Source organism: Nicotiana attenuata, unplaced genomic scaffold (assembly GCF_001879085.1).
Source record: "Nicotiana attenuata strain UT unplaced genomic scaffold, NIATTr2, whole genome shotgun sequence".
NCBI lineage: Eukaryota > Viridiplantae > Streptophyta > Magnoliopsida > Solanales > Solanaceae > Nicotiana > Nicotiana attenuata.
This window is the reverse complement of record NW_017674190.1, coordinates 68916-85461: the sequence shown is the minus strand read 5'-3', so window position 1 is coordinate 85461 and position 16546 is coordinate 68916. Positions and strand designations below refer to the sequence as shown.

At 37.2% G+C, this 16546-nt stretch overlaps 1 long non-coding RNA gene across 2 annotated transcripts; it reads right to left on the bottom strand.

Moving 5' to 3' along the window:
• Window positions 1–8471: 8471 nt before the first annotated feature.
• Window positions 8472–10716, bottom strand: LOC109218164. Of its 2 annotated transcripts, XR_002066732.1 has the most exons (4): window positions 10633–10716; window positions 9057–9498; window positions 8875–8961; window positions 8472–8692 (listed from the first exon to the last, which is right to left on the bottom strand). It is a non-coding gene; the product is annotated as an uncharacterized LOC109218164 (long non-coding RNA). The 2 variants fall into 2 exon arrangements; XR_002066731.1 differs by having other exon boundaries at window positions 9057–10699.
• Between the last annotated feature and the right edge of the window lie 5830 nt (window positions 10717–16546).

Here is a 16546-nt window from a genome sequence, read left to right as displayed (position 1 = left end):
GGGACCGCTAAGCCCAGGCCCGTTTAGCCCGGCCCGTTTAGCCCATTTAGGCCCGGGCCGGCCCACCATACAGCCTTAGTTTCTATAAGAAATAGCGAACTTCTATGAAACGCAAAATGCTGTGATGGAGGGGAAAGTATTCTTTGATTACTTGGTACAAGCATACACGTCTTCTTTGTCAAGGGCTCGGTTATTCTCTACGGACACGGTTCGTTCGACCGTTTGGCCCGGTACATCATTTTCCTATCGAGACCCTATCTAGCACATCTTGGCTTCTCCGAGAAGGTGACCTTCTGTGGGGATGCCCCCCCAGTATTCGAGGTTGATTTGAAAAGAAACCTTGAATACTTGTTGAGTTCTCCCTTAGGTAGCATATAGATGTTGCCTCGTTAAAAACCTTGCCGGTAAAACCTTTCTTGGGACAAAAACACGGTCGAAGAAAAAGAGTGCAGCGTATGTTTTTGGAAAGCGCTTTGGCTGTTTCAATCGGATACCTCCACACAGGTTGGTGTGAAATGTAAAAAAAAAGGGATGATTATACCTTATTGCCGATGGCGCCTTGGGCCTCTATGCGCTTCGAACAGTTGCTTTCAGGACACGGTACGGTCCTTTGCTAGTTTAGTCGGGTATAACCGAGAATATAGCTTGTTATTGCTATCTTACTGTTTGCTTATCCTTTGGCTCCTTCGGCGGTGGAGGTACTGGTGGCGGTGCCACATCGTGTACCGCACACATCTCTTTTGCTACATGTTATTCTCCGTAGACGGTTTTTATACCGTCCTTTATCGAAAATTTCATTATTTGATGGAGGGTGGATGGTACTGCTCTCGTGCAGTGTATCACGGCCTACTGAGCAAGGCGTTGTATCTCATGTCTCCTTCGATGACATGGTATTTGGCATTTTGGGTTGTGCCAGCCACGTTGATCGGGACGGTGATTTCTCCTTTGGTCATTTTGCTTGCCATGTTGAATTTGTTGAAGACTCGAGAGGCGGGCACTATTTGGTCGAGCAGTCCGAGCTGCTCCACCACTCTCGATCTGATAATGTTAGCCGAGCTACCTGGATCCACAAGTACACGCTTAATTTGAAATGTATTTACAAGGAAAGAAATTACCAATGCATTGTTATGGGGCTGAGATAGAGCCTCGATATCTTCGTCGCAGAATGTGACTGCATCCTCGGGTATGTAACCTCGGGTTCGCTTCTCCCTGGTGATGGATATTTTTGTTCTTCTGACCATGGGTTCTTGTGGAGCATCGATGCCTCCAAAGATCATATGGATGACATGTTGTGGTTCATCCGTTTCGTTCTTCTTAGCCACCTCTCTTTCTCGGAACTGATTTTTGGCTCGGTCACTGAGGAATTCTCAGAGGTGACCTTTGCTGAGTAATCGGGCGACTTCCTCCCGGAGCTGTCGGCAATCTTCGGTCCTGTGACCGTGCGTGTTGTGAAATTTTCACGTTAAGTTGTGATTCCGTTGTGAAGGATCTGATTGTACAGGTCTTGGCCATCTGGTGTCTCTGATTTTACCGATGGCGAATACGATGTCTGAGATGTCGACGTTGAAGTTGTATTTCGACAAAGCGGGGTGCCTCCGTCGGCCCTGCGTGCCTGTCGAACCCGGCTATGTTCATGAGCCCCCGAGGATTCTGACCTCGATCCATCCTCCGATCATTTCGGGGTCTGTTGTGCCTCAGGGCGTTTCTTCTATCTTCAGTGTATGGTTGGTATCTCTCTTTATTTGGCTTTGACTCCTTTACCGGGAGCCTGCTAGGATGTACCGAGCCAGAGGGGGCCCCTAGTTAGTCGTCTTCGACCCTGATCTTCGATTGATATCGGTTATGGACGTCCGACCAAGTCACGACGGGATACTCAACTAAGTTCTGCTTCAGCTGTTTCGAAGCTACCGAGCTCCGCTCGTTCAAACCTTGAGCGAAGGCCTGCACTTCCCAGTCGTCGGAGACCGGCGGTAGTTTCATTCATTCCATTTGGAAGCGAGATACGAATACTCATAGCATCTCGTTATCTCTTTGCTTGATTTTGAAGACGTCGAATTTTCTTGTAGCTACCTTGATGGCACCAACATGTGCCTTTATGAAGGAATCTGCCAGCATGGCAAACGAATCTATCGAGTGTGGGGCTAAGTTGTGGTACCACATCATTGCTCCCTTTGAGAGCGTCTCTCCAAATTTCTTTAGTAGGAAGGATTCGATCTCGTCGTCTCTTAGGTCGTTGCCTTTCATCGCACATGTGTAAGCAGTGACGTGCTTGTTGGGGTCTGAGGTTCCGTTGTACTTCGAAAGGTCAGGCATTCTAAACTTCTTCGGGATGGGTTTTGGAGCCTCTTCCTGTGGGAACGGCTTTTGCACGAACTTCTTCGAATCGACACCCTTCAGGATCGGGGGTGCACCCGAAATTTGATCGACCCTCGAGTTGTAGGTCTCTACCTTCTTATCGTTGGCTTCTATCTTCTTTTCTCCTGACTCGATCCTCTTTGTGAGGTCCTCGAGCATCTTTATGATGGCGGGGTCGGTTGCCGACCCATTGTTGCTCGACCTTTTCGGTACCTGCTCGGCTTGGGGAGCCATTTCTGGAGCTACTGTGCTTGGAGTTTTCTGTTGGCTTTTCAGCTGAGCAATTGCCAGTTGTTGTGCTTGTAACATCTCGAAAATGGCATGAAGGCTAACCCCTTGTTCCTCCTGAGCCGGGTTTCTTTGAGCCTCCTGTTGGTTTCCTTGGTGTATACTCCTGTTGGTGTGGGAGCTTGTCTTGACATGCTGAGCGTCGCGCGATACCGCGTCCACGGGAATTGGTTCTTGTGCCTCCTCAGGGTTTCGTGGTGGTACACCAACACCTGGAGCAGCTACACCATTTTCTCCATGGTCCTCAAGACCATTGTTTCCATGTGCGTTTACTGAGTTAGACATTTTGACCTGAAATCAAAGATCTTGGACAAGAAAAAGTGTGAAAGATAACTTGCGTTATGTAGTGAACCTGCAAGAAGATAATCACTATTATTTTTAGCCCCACGTTGGGCGCCAAACTGTTTACCTTGAAAATGGTAATAACAATTAGATTTGATTTTGTGGTTCTAAAAATATGTGATCTATTTTTATGCTAGTTGTTAGGCAATAGATGCTAAGTGAAGAATTAGAAATTAAGATGACAGCATGTAGACGGCTGATAATCGAGCCGAAATGGCTGGGAATCGAGGCCTTGGGCTTGCGTATACGGGGCCTCGAGGTCGAATCGGATGCCCGGTTAAGGGCAATCGATGAAGGATTAACAGTTATGAGAGTTGTGGTTGCGGCTCTCTATGATCAATAATGAGCAATAAATGATGAACAATTAATGGAACACAATGAATGTGAGCAATAAATGTAAATAATGAAACCAAGAGAATATGTTTAAGCTAGAGAGCAGAGAATATTCTTGTATTGAATGTAGTGTATTGTATCTTGTGTATCAGATCCTTTTACAAAATGACAAGGATCCCCTTTATATAAGGGGGAAAATCCCATCATAGTACATGAGTAATTATTACAAAGAAACATAGCTGTAACAGCTACTTACTAGTCTGGTACAGACTAGTGTTTCCCTTGCAGGCTTTGTCAGTTCGTGTTGTTATATTGAGATTTTATACATCTTGTGTTGAGCCGTGGGCTATTTTTTATGAAATTATTGATATCGTGGAATCTTTGGAAAGGTTGTGGCCTACGGGCACTTATGATACAAGTTGATTATGTTGTGTTGTTGTGATGATAGTACATGTGAATTGTTGTGTGGTTGGGTTGTTGTTGTACGGAATATAAGGGTGGCATTTCACTGTTGTTGTCATACGGGGCATAAGGGTTGCATCTCACTGTTTGAATGTACGGAGCGATACGGGTGGCTATTGTGTTATTGTTCGGGCGGAGTGATAAGAGTGGCTATTGAACGGAGTGATGAGGATCGCTATTACACGGAGTGATACGGGTGGCTATTATACGGAGTGATACGGGTGGCTATATCTTAGTAGAGATAAGGGTGGCTAATGATATTGTCAGGGCGGAGTGATACGGGTGGCTATCGGAGAGATAAGGGTGGCAAATGTCAGGGTCGATGTGTGATGATTTGGAGACATTGTGTTGGTGATTTTCGTGTGATGTTGTGATTTCCTGTGTGTTTGTCAAATGCCTTGCGTGACTTGTTGTTTTTTCGATGATCTATTCGATGTCCTTGTTATTACTTATTGATTTGGCCTACAGTAATGCACTCGCACAGGCATACACTGTAACATGCCACTTATACTAGCTCACGAGTAAAAAACTTGAAATTTGTTAATCATGCCCATGTATTATGGTATTATTCATTTTCATGTTGCTATTGAGCCTGTGATTATGCCGGGCGGTTTGTGATTGTGAGCCTGTGATCATGCCGGGCGATTTGTGTTTGTCAGCCTGTGATCATGCTGGGTTGATTGTGACTGTGAGCCTGTGACTATTGTCGGGCGGATTGTGATTGTGATCTTATGATCATGTCGGATTGTGACTGTGAGCATGTGACTATTGCTGGGCGGATTGTGATTTTGGCATGTGAGTTGTCCGTGCGTTTGTGATTTTGAGAGGTGGGCACGAGGTGCCGTGAGTATATGACGGCGGGTTGAGACATGCGACTTGTGACTATAATATGATGTATCACGGAGTGATTTTGTTGTGAAACTTGTGTTAGAAAGGTTGATTAATTGGTTGTCCTTTGTGTTCTTTATTTGGTTAAATGATGTTTTCCCGGTATTCTTATTGCTTTACTGCCTATATGCACATGTTGATTTTGCGCCAATTATTGATTTCTGCTTCATTATTAGCTTTATACTGATATACTCCACAGGTTATTTTGTCTAGTGAGTGTCTTGACTTGTACCTTGTCACTACTCTACCGAGGTTAGTCTTGATACTTACTAGGTACCGACCGTGGTGTACTCATACTACACTTCTGCACATTTTTGTGCAGAGCCAGGTATTGGAGTTATCGGACCTGGCAGAGTTAGCTTGTTGATCACGAGGATTTAAGGTAGGGCTGCTTAGTCGTCGCAGTCCCTTGGAGTCTCTTCCTTACATTGTGCTGTCAGTTTGCCATTTGAACAGTATTGTATTTCAATCCTTGAGATTATTCCATGTATTTAACGAGATTTCGTGACTCTATATTACCAGTCTTGGGAAGTTATTATGATTATTGACATGTAGACTTATTCCTCTTTTGTCTCGGCACTTATATTAAACCATGTTTCAAATTATCATTATTAAAAATTGGCTTAATTGTGTTAAAAATCGGCTTACCTAATCTTAGAAACTAGGTGCCATCACAATATTCTACGGAGGAAAATTGGGGTCGTGACAAGGAGTCACCCGGAAGCAATGTATGACGGAAGGGAACGATTTGAAGCAAAAGAGGAGAAAAAAGAAGAAAATTACCCCAGGCTAGCGCCCAGGGCAACGTGTCGCGATGCCTGGGGTGCAGAAACTAGAAGCGAATTTTTTTCGGCATTTAGCCCAGCGTAGGGCCAGCGCGTCGTGCTGCCTTGGATGCTGGGGCAAAGACTTTTCCTATTTTGCTTGGTACAAGGTTTTGTTTCGTCCCTACATGACTCCAAATCGTATAAAAAGAAATCTAAACCTATTTTGGAGAAGTAGACGCCACTTTGAGAGGAAAATACAAGCACAGAACACTCGGGAGCAAGGATTCTTAGTTTTTCTTCATTATCCTTAGAATTTTCAATAATTCAAACACTTGTAAAATTGTTTAATACTATCATGAGTGGCTAAGAACAATTAGTTTTGGGGTTGTAATTTATCCATAAATATTGTTGTTTGACATTAACTTCTCCTTAATTATGATTCGTTATAACATGGTTGTTTCTTTAATTCAGTGTTTAATTGCTTGATTGTCTGACCAACGATCAAGTTCTATCAACTATCTAAATTACGCTTGGAAAAGCTATGTTTAGATTAGAGAAGAATTGGAGAGGGCATGATCTTAAATCTAAGATGGGAGGGGTGAGGGGCGAATTTGTGGCTAGGATAGGAATATACCTAATCACCATGCTTAATTTAATATCGTGATCTTAATTCATTTTTGATATATTAATTCCATAGTAATGTAGGAGTTAATCTATTTTGGACTGACGAGAAGTAATTCGGGAGAATAATACGAGTATACTTTGCTCGATTAGTTAGCAACCATAAGCAAATTGTATGAAAAGGAGAGTTAGTTAGAACACAATAGGATTGGTGAATCGATCACAATCCTGCAATGCTTATCTCTATTGAATTCTCAAACAACTATTTTCTGCTTGCTAATTTAATTAACTGTTACATTTACTGATTAGTTATAAATCACACAAATACAACCTTGATTGACTTGGCTGAATAACAATTTGAGTGAAATTGATAGGTAGTTAAATACAAGTTTCTGTGGGTTTAAAACTCTACTTATTATTATATTACTTATTGATCATGCATACTTGCATGTACATTTGGGAGCCACAGGTAAAATTTAGAAAATTTAAATCCTGATTTCTCCTCAGCTTCTTTACTACCATGAATAATTTAATTTTCATCATCTGCATTTTTCAACCAACGCTTTCGTGCATGTTTACTTACTTGCTGAGACATTTTAGTATATGTTTTCTAGTTGTTGAAATTCTTTGAATTAAGAACCTTTTGGAAGTAAGAAGAGGTGTGAATTACATGGGGTTAATTTCACCGATGGTCATTCAATTATCGTTCAATTTCACTAAAGTCACTTAATTTTGTCACTTAAAAGTAACTAAACTTAATCATTGTCACTTAAAAGTCACTCAACTATTTTATGACATGGCATAAACTTTAGTGAGAAAAATCCTAAAATAAATGCCACACATAAGCTTAAATAGATCATACCCACTTTAGATCCATTTCTTGCTTAATGTGATTTGACCCATAACCCAAATGGGTTTCAATAGAGGAAAACACACACCCCTAATAAAATTAGGTCGTATGATTTTTTTGTGGGGTTTTTATTTCAAATACAATCTTTCTTTTGTCTAAACAATTGCAATAGGTTGTCCGTAATTGCATGTTCATTGTGAAAATAGACTCTTGTTATTATTCTTGTATGCTTATGATACATTAATATGTTATGTGAGACGAATATAATACTATTTTAATTTTACTAGAAAATTATAAATATGTTACGTAAATTGGGTACAGTAGTTTTTTAACATCAGTAGAGTTATAAAACGACTCGCATGGGGCATACAAACAAGATAAGAATTTTTTTAGTATAGAACAATTATAAATGGGCATTATGTAACAGAAAAGGCAAGAATTTTGTAGTATAGGACAATCATTTTAAACTAATGTGAAATTTAATTTTTTTTTTATCGAAAGCATTTGGGTTATGGATCAAATCACATTAAGGAAGAAATGGATCTAAAGTGGGTATGATCCATTTAAGCTTATGTGACATTTATTTTTGGATTTTTCTCATTAAAGTTTATGCCATGTCATATTTATTGTGGGGTTTTGAGCCAAAATGACTTTTAAGTGATAATGATAAAGTTTAGTTACTTTTAAGTGACAAAAAATAGTTGAGTGACTTTAGTGAAATTAAAAGATAGTTGAATGATCATCAGTGAAATTAATCCGAATTACATGACTTCCCTTAACTTAGAGAAAATAGGCCTTCGTGGCTTTTTACAATATTAAAAGTAGGAAAATGTCTTTTTTAAATCTATTATGTCTAAAAATAAATCTCTTATGTGTAAAAAAAAGAAGAAGAAATAAGGTCATAAAACTAAAAAAAAATTGTAATGGATCACAAAACCATTTGACTCCTTACCTTATTCTAGTGCACGCATCGTGACTGAAGCATCAGTTCAAAGCTTCAAATATTTTTCTTGAACTTTGAACTAGCACAGTTTAAAACTCAAGAAAAGTTTGGTATAGTGTAAGAAAAATATGTTAAGAGTTTAGGAAAAAGATAGTTGTATCGATTCAAACTACAAGAAAAAAAATGCTTGAGCTTAGTAAAAATGTTATAGTTCAAGAAAAATATTCTGAAGTTTGAACTATACTAGTGGCAAATGGGTAGGTTGGATCGAATATGGGCGGGTTGAAAATGGGTTGACCAAAAACGGATCGGATTCCACCTGTCCATATTAATATGCGTAAAATGCGGGTTGGGTAAAATATGGGTTGGGCAAAAAGTGGGCACAACTCATTTTACATGGCACAAGGAGTTGGTGGCATAAGAGTAGGAGCTAAGGCTCCAAGACTAGCTGTTGTTTTTCGCGTAGTAACAAGATTAGGAGCACAAGGTATTAATATATTTGTGTAAAATAAAGTTTAAGCATAACACAATACAAGCAATCGTTTATAAATTCATTAAAACTACTCCAAAGCGGCTGCTCTGCCATTTCTCAAGCTATTGACTTCCCAACAACAACCACTTCTTCCACCATTTTCATATTATTCAATAAAAAATAACTCAATAGTATTGCAGATGAAGTCATAAAATAGATACATAATATTGCAAAATAGAAATAGTAGATACATAATGTTGCAGAAACATAATAAACCACAAAGACTAGGCAACAAATGCAACTTTCCCAAGCATAACAACAAAATCCAGAACATCCTTCAATAATTTTTTCTTGCTTACTCCATAACAAATCTGCATCTCAAGAAAAACAATCATCAGTGCTAATACTTGATGATGCTCTCTTAACAGAGCAGCAATATTGTAATCAAATAAAAAACTAATAGGTCTACTGCAATTTCATCAATACCCCCTCAATTCCAAATAGACAGAAAGTGTATAATATAAGCTAGCCATAACAATTTACACAACTTTACCTATCAATGCGAATCAAGTTTATCAAGATACAGCTGAAGGTCTACCGCAATTTCATCCTCCTCAGTATCTGATCCATTTTAATCTTACTAAAACAAACAAGAAAATGTAAAATTAATTTATTGAAATACTATTATAAAAGAACAAAACAAAACAAAAAAATAACATACATAAAATGATTTACCTTCTTGCCCGCAAAGCCAATCTCTAATACATAACTTTGCCTCCGCATTTGCAGGTAAAATAGAACTTTGAAACTTCCCAATAATGCGACCTCCCATGCAAAGGTAGATTCTGAGGCTACGGTGGTAATAGGTAAACTCAAGACATCTCGTGCCATCAATAAGAGTTCTGGGAACCTTAGTCTACTTTCCTTCCAAAAAAACAAGTACATCCAAATTTGGATTTACTTTACGGTCAAGATTAGGCTCCTCCAAGTACAAATGTAATTGTGTTTTATCTCTACCAGACTCCAACTGGTTTTCAAATACGTCAAACTCCTCAAGCCCATCTCTTGCTTCATTGATATTTCTACCATAAACATGCTCCCCCGATAAGGAAATTGAGGTCGAAGGCACAAGGTATTCGTTGAACAATAATTGCAAATGATCTTCAACAACTTTTACCTTTGCATCAGTAGTCACATGATCAAGTGATAAGATCTTACTGTAAGACCTCCAATATTTTTTAAACTTTCTTAACATTAATGTAGCCATATCATTCATAATTGGTTCACTACCATCTCTTTCTTCCTCTAACAACATTTGAAATTTTCACACATTAGGTAGATACAAATTAGCAGTTGGGTATTTGCTTCTAGAAAACAATGTAGTGGTGTCATAAAATGGCTTGAAAAACTTAGCAATAGTCTCTAACTTTTTCTATTCCTCATCAGAGAGGCCATATTTAAAATCAGTATCAACTAACTTGGCGATATTTCTTAAAATAGTTTTCACCTTTGGATTTAAATGCAAGTGGATATCCCTGTTTCCTTGATGCTCGGCAAAGCTGAAAGGATAACTATGCTTCAGAATTGTCACGGACAATTTCTCACGATAAATTGCTTGATCAATTGGCTCACTCATACGCTCTTGTCTATTATCTATGTGTGTATCAATATGTCGCTTCAAATTTGAAGTTCCATACCTAGAGTTGCCACATAGATCATCTTATAGACTTTATATTGCGCTTTGCCTCTTTCACCATTGCTAGCAAGAGGTAATTTTTAAAAAGTATTCCAACTAACAAAAGTATTTTTTTTAACTCGTTTTATTGGGACTGAAGAACTAATCTCTAAATCATCAATCGCCTCCTCATTAATCTCTATAGACATCTCTGCCTAACATAGAAAGTTTCAAATACAACCCTAGCATATTTAGTATTTGAACATAAAACATAATGATACAAAATATTAAGAAAACGACAAACCAAAAAGGGCTAGAAACATCTAAAGATAGAAGATTAAGCATAAATTTCTGGTTAAGGAGTACTTTTTTCTTTTTTGCAATACCTAAAATTTCAAAAAAAAACAAATGTTGAAACTATCATACATATCAAAGTAGAAAATTAGTTAAATCCCTAAATATTCAAGAAATCTAATATTCCGTAAAACCATAACTTTATAATAAAAAAATAACTTCTGCTTATTTTTAGAGTTATTCACAAACCCTAGCAGTCTAGCCCTAAAAATTCCAAAAAGAAAGGAAAAGAAGAATAAGAGGGAAGATGAGGAAGAAATGTTTTAGAGGAGGAGAAGTTACCATTGAGAAGAATGCCCGTGGAAGAAAGAGAAGAAGTTGATGCTGGAAAATTCTTCTATGTCCTAAAAGTTTGGAAAAATCGCGTATAGCTTAACCGGTATAAACAAGGATTACTTAACTTTTATACCAAACGTTCATATCTTATTTATTTTAAATAGATATTATTTTAAAAAATTATATTTTATAGCTACCTTTTGATTTTTTATAGTCAAATATCTATTTATGGTTACCTCCTACCCTTAAGTCATAAAATAAGCTTTGTATTATTTTTTTCTCTCATATCCCTTCAAATTTCTCCTATCCCTACCCCATATCTATTCTCCCTCTCTCTCTCTACTTCTCATATCTTCTCCTCCGCCGGAATATGCAACACCAAGCCCGTGATTTGATCAGTTTCAAATTCATACAAAATATATTAGTTTGTCTGCGTCTAAAAGATGAAACTCCCACTTAGACCATTTTGTATAATCCCCTACTGATGCCTGATAACTCTTGCCAAGCACGAAACATTTTTCACTGAGTGAGCCATTCTATAGGAGTCCTTTTTGCCTATCTAGAAAAATTAAGAAAACATTTTCGTCATACCTGTTTGAGCTCTCGCTTGACTAGAACATTATGTGTTAGTAGGCCTTACAAAGTAGTTCTTCTAGAATCCAGTGAACAAGGATTCCTAAGGATCAGATTGCGAATTTGTACTTCAATGTATCTCGCTGTATTCTATGTATTTCATCGTATTCATTGCCTTTTCTCATTGTATTTCAATGTATCCCGTTGTATTCTATGTATTTTATTGTATTCACTGTCTCGCTATATTCCATGAATATATTCTTATATTTTTTTAATTAATATAATTTATGTATTCAGATGTATTATATAATTTCTCTGAAGATTGCTATATTTTGGGGTATTTTTCGGTTGAGAATCTTTTTTATAACTGGAAATACAAAACTTGTGTGTTGTAATTGAGTTTATTGAGTTATATTAGGAGTCTATTATGTTAATTGATTCACTTTCCGTTTAAAAACAGTGTAATCCCCTGTTTCTCGCCGTGAATGCAGTCGAATACAATAATCTGTCAAGTTGTAATCACATGTTTCACGCCATGAATACAGTCGAATACACTCGAATACAAAATATTGTCTAGCTGTAATCCCCTGTTTCACGCCTAGAAATGCTACTGTATTCATGAATACAGTAGCTTAAATATATCGAATATACTCTAAAAATTTTGAAAACATCTATAGGAAATAATATAGTAAATTGTAGCTACAACTAGCTAATAACCACTAAAACATAGTGGTTTCTGAAAGTTTCTCTATAAACAACTCATATATTACCCAATCTTTTACCCACAAACACTCATACTTCTACGGGTAAATATGGGATGAAGCCCAAATATGACCCACTTAAAATATCACCCACCCAGTCCACCAAAATATGGGCGGACTGCCAACATATGGGCCTATTTTGCCAGCACTAAACTATACTAAGGAAAAAATATTGGAGTTTACATTCGGGGAGTTTTGAACTCTAGCACACTATCCTGGAGTTCAACTTATAAAATTCAACAACAACAACCCAGTGAAATCTCATTAGTGGGGTCTAGGGAGGGTAGTGTGTACACATACCTTACCCCTACCTCGAGGAGGTAGAGAGGTTGTTTCCGAAAGAAGACGAAAAGAGGCAATATATCAGTACCATCAATAGAAACCATGGAACAGATAACAGCATCACCAGAAATAGAAAATAGATTAAAAGCAAACAACAACCAGTAAATAAAGCCTGGCACTAAGAGGAACGAAAGAGTAATGTGACTCAACATTAACCACTAACAGTCTAAGACTAAGTCCTAACAGACTAGCCTCACTCTGGTGCGCCGTAGAAATATGCACAACAGCTTCCTACCCTACAACCTTAATGCTCGACCTCTACAACTTCCTATCTAGGGTCATATCATCGGTAATCTAAAGCCACGCATGTCCTTCCTAATCACCTCTCCCCAATACTTCTTAGGCCGCCCTCTACCTCTCCTTTTACCTACCAAAGTCAGTCGCTCACACCTCCTCAGCGGCGCATCTGAGCTTCTCCTCTGAACGTGACCGAACCGTATAAGCCTTGCTTCCCATAGCTTGTCATTCATGGAGGCCACGCCCACCTTCTCCCGAGTATCTTCATTCCTAATCTTATACATCTTAGTGTTCCCGCACATCCACCTCAATATCCTCATTTCAACTACTTTCATCTTCTGGATATGTGAGTTTTTAACTGGCCAACACTCAGCCCCATACAATATGGCCGGTCTAACTACCGCTCTATAAATTTACCTTTGAGAATCGGTGGCACTTTCTTGTCACACAGGACTCTAAACGCTAACCTCCACTTCATCCACCCCACCCCTATACGGTGTGCGACATCCTCGTTGATCTCCCCACCCCCTGTGTAACTGACCCGAGATACTTGAAACTACCCCCCTTGGGGATGACCTGTGATTCAAGCCTCACGTCCAACCCTGCTTTCATCGGCTCGACTCTAAACTTGCACTGTAGGTATTCCGTCTTAGTCCTGCTCAACTTGAAACACTTAGACTCAAGGGAATGTCTCCAAACCTCCAACCTCTCGTTGACGCTGCCTCGCGTCTCTTCAATCAGCATTATGTCATCGGTATTTACTTATAAAATTCAAACTGCAAAATAAACTTTTTATGTTTTAGTTGGTATAATTTTTTTTCAAATTTTATTTTTGTATTAAAATATGAATATTTTAAAATTATTTTAAAATCACTAACTATTTTTAAATAATAGGACTGGCCCGCACTATTTTTAGGGAAAGTTTCATAACTGAACTGTTATAAATACAATTATATTTATGGTGAATGTCTATATTTAGAGAGATTCTAGGGTTCATTGCTTGGTGGCTAAGCCACCCTCTCCCTATAAATAGAGGGTTCTATTTCATTGTAATTCATCCCAAAATTCAATAAGAATTCTCTCTCTACTTTTCTCTGCAATATTGCTCTTGTTCTTTTATTGTTTTATAACATGTTATCAGCACGAGACTCTAACCAATTGAGTAGAAGCTTTGGGATTGAGCATAATGATTGCCAATTATTCCATGAACTTCCTTCATGATTAAATTCTGGATTTAAGGTAAGTATTTTACCGTATTTTTCTCTTTTATTCTATACTTTGATTTTATATACAAGCAAAGACAACAAAGTTTGATTATAACTCTAATGGAGTTTGTAAGAAATTATAACCACCTGAAGTGGTAAAAGTTTCTATGTCTTGCCATGATCAAATTCATGTATGATTATGGGCACAAAAAGTGGAAACCCGTCCCATTGAATTTGCTCCATTCTCATTCCCTTAAGAGAATGTGATAGCAGTATGTGATAAGTCTGAAAGAAGACAAAATTATCACTATGAATGTATCAATGGATGTGGACGTGGCAATAGACGAAATTATAATCGTCATCATTGTGATAATGAGAATAATAAGGATTCCCAAAATTATCCCCCACTTGTGAAAATATTTGTCATCGATTTGACATGAGATTTTATAAAGCACATATAGATGATTATGGTCTATTCATGATGTGAATGTGACAACATCTGATTTAAGAATACATATTCATTTTTGGAAGAATATGAGCGTGCTAGTGGTATATACCACACTCACCTCTAGAAGGAGGTTTGAGATGATATAAGAAAACAACGTCATTATTATGGCATGAATGGTCATTGGTCACGTACCTATTGTACGCCAAAATATTTTGACATTGTGATTATTAAAAGACAGCGATAACGCAAGAAACAGAACTTGCGTATAATTTTGACCATAACCATAATGGTATAACTTTCTCTTTAAAAGAGATATTCACCATATGGGTGTTGATGAATATGTGGTACTACAAAATTAATTGAGAACTCTGCAAGAGCCAATTATACTATTTTGGAGAAACACAATTAATTACCAATAAGGTATTGTATTGTAGTAAGTCTCAAAGAAACTTATTCAGTTTTCAAAGTATACGCGAAAGTGGTTGATTATATTGAGACTATAAATAAAGGAAAGATTTAATATCTTCTATTATTACAACTTGTAGCGGGGTAATATGTATGTGAAAAGCTACCCGCTTTATTCTCCAATTTGTACTACATAAATAAAAGAATACCACAATGAAGTGGATATTTATTGATATAAAAACCCTTATCATAATAAACTTGGAGTTTATTCATAATTGCACACATCATGGTGTAAACCTGAAGTTTATCAATATTGATAATTTATCCAGTTGGCATACTTGGTTTAGCCATGTTAATTCATGTATGATGTGCAAAAATAATAGAGAATTCACATGGGTAAATATTAAAGAACTAGAAAGTTCTTTACGAATTCTCTTATATTGCTTGTTCTCATTAATTAATAGATCAATTAAAATTGGGATTGAACCCCATGAATGCTGGAAATATCAAAGGTGAATATGGGCCCATTCACCAGCCATGTATACCACATAAGATGCATCTATAAGATGGTTACATGTGCGATTATTATTAACCCGCAACATGGTGTTTGCGAGGTAACTTGCTCAATAATTTAATTTAGAGCATATTTTCTATTCAAGATAGTTCATCTTGACAAGTTGGTCTACATCATAACTGGTTTAGCAAAATGATTTATTGAGTGCCTCCACTTATAGCTAAACAATTACTTATGAGAACAAAGTTTTATATACCAGTTTGATATACGTTATATACGAAAGTATATTAATTTCTCCCCTCACAAGTGGTTCATGGTCAGGAACCAAATAATTCCATCTTATTATTATTGATGTACGGTGTATATTTTGATTAACACCATAACGCACAAAGATGGGTTCTCAAAGTTGAGAAAACAAGTTAGTTTTTCTAACATGAGGGGGAGACATGATAAACAGTTGAGAAAAGGTTACGTGGAATGAATTATCATTTATACATCTAGATCCTCGAATAAGATAATATGAACTTGAAGTTCATAAAAGGATAATTTAGTTGCAATATATTGCAAAGCATGCCAGACGCATTTGCTGACCCAAAGAAAGTAACTATATTCTCATTGCAAATGCTCCTATTAAGTCCTAGAAGGACAAAGTCTATGGTACGCTTAAAGCATATAGACAAATCGGTTTCAAATAAACTTCTTAATAAAGAAGATGAGCAAATGATCAAAATGATCATAATAAAGGAGGCAAGTGATCTAGAAGATTAAATGACATAATACTTCATTAAATCTCAGGAGAGGTTTAGGTACCTGAAAATATGAATGAAGAGATCTCTATGTCATGTCTTTATGAAAATAAAGCTGGAACCGATATAAAATGTTCGTCGACGACATCTATGTTTGCGCTAAGTATAGATGAGGATCTTAGTCGAATATAGACACAAAAATACTGGCTAAATGAAAGAGACACAATTCGAATAGAATTTGTTTCATACGAAAGACATATAGTTTTGGACCTTCAGTTCAAACACTTGAAAGTATGAAGCCAATGATATGTGCAATCAGTTTTCGATATCTTATTTGCCTAGCATGACATGAAAACTTGATATGCATCTAATTAAAGTCTATTATATGACTTATATGACAATCCGTTAAGGATTTAAATCGCTTGAAGCATATACAATTCTTGATCTTGAAGTACCACTTCCTAAGTGCAATTTGTGCACAAATGTATCTTGCTATAACTATAGGCATGATAATATGATATCAAGAGTTTTCACCTCTATGTGAAGATATTGAACTGACGATTCCAACAAGATCATATGAAGACAATTCATCTCTATCAAGAATGATAATTTCAAGGTGCAATATATTCATTCAAGTTAATATGGCTGATTTGTTTATCAAATATCTACCAAAGATCTTTTGAAGATGG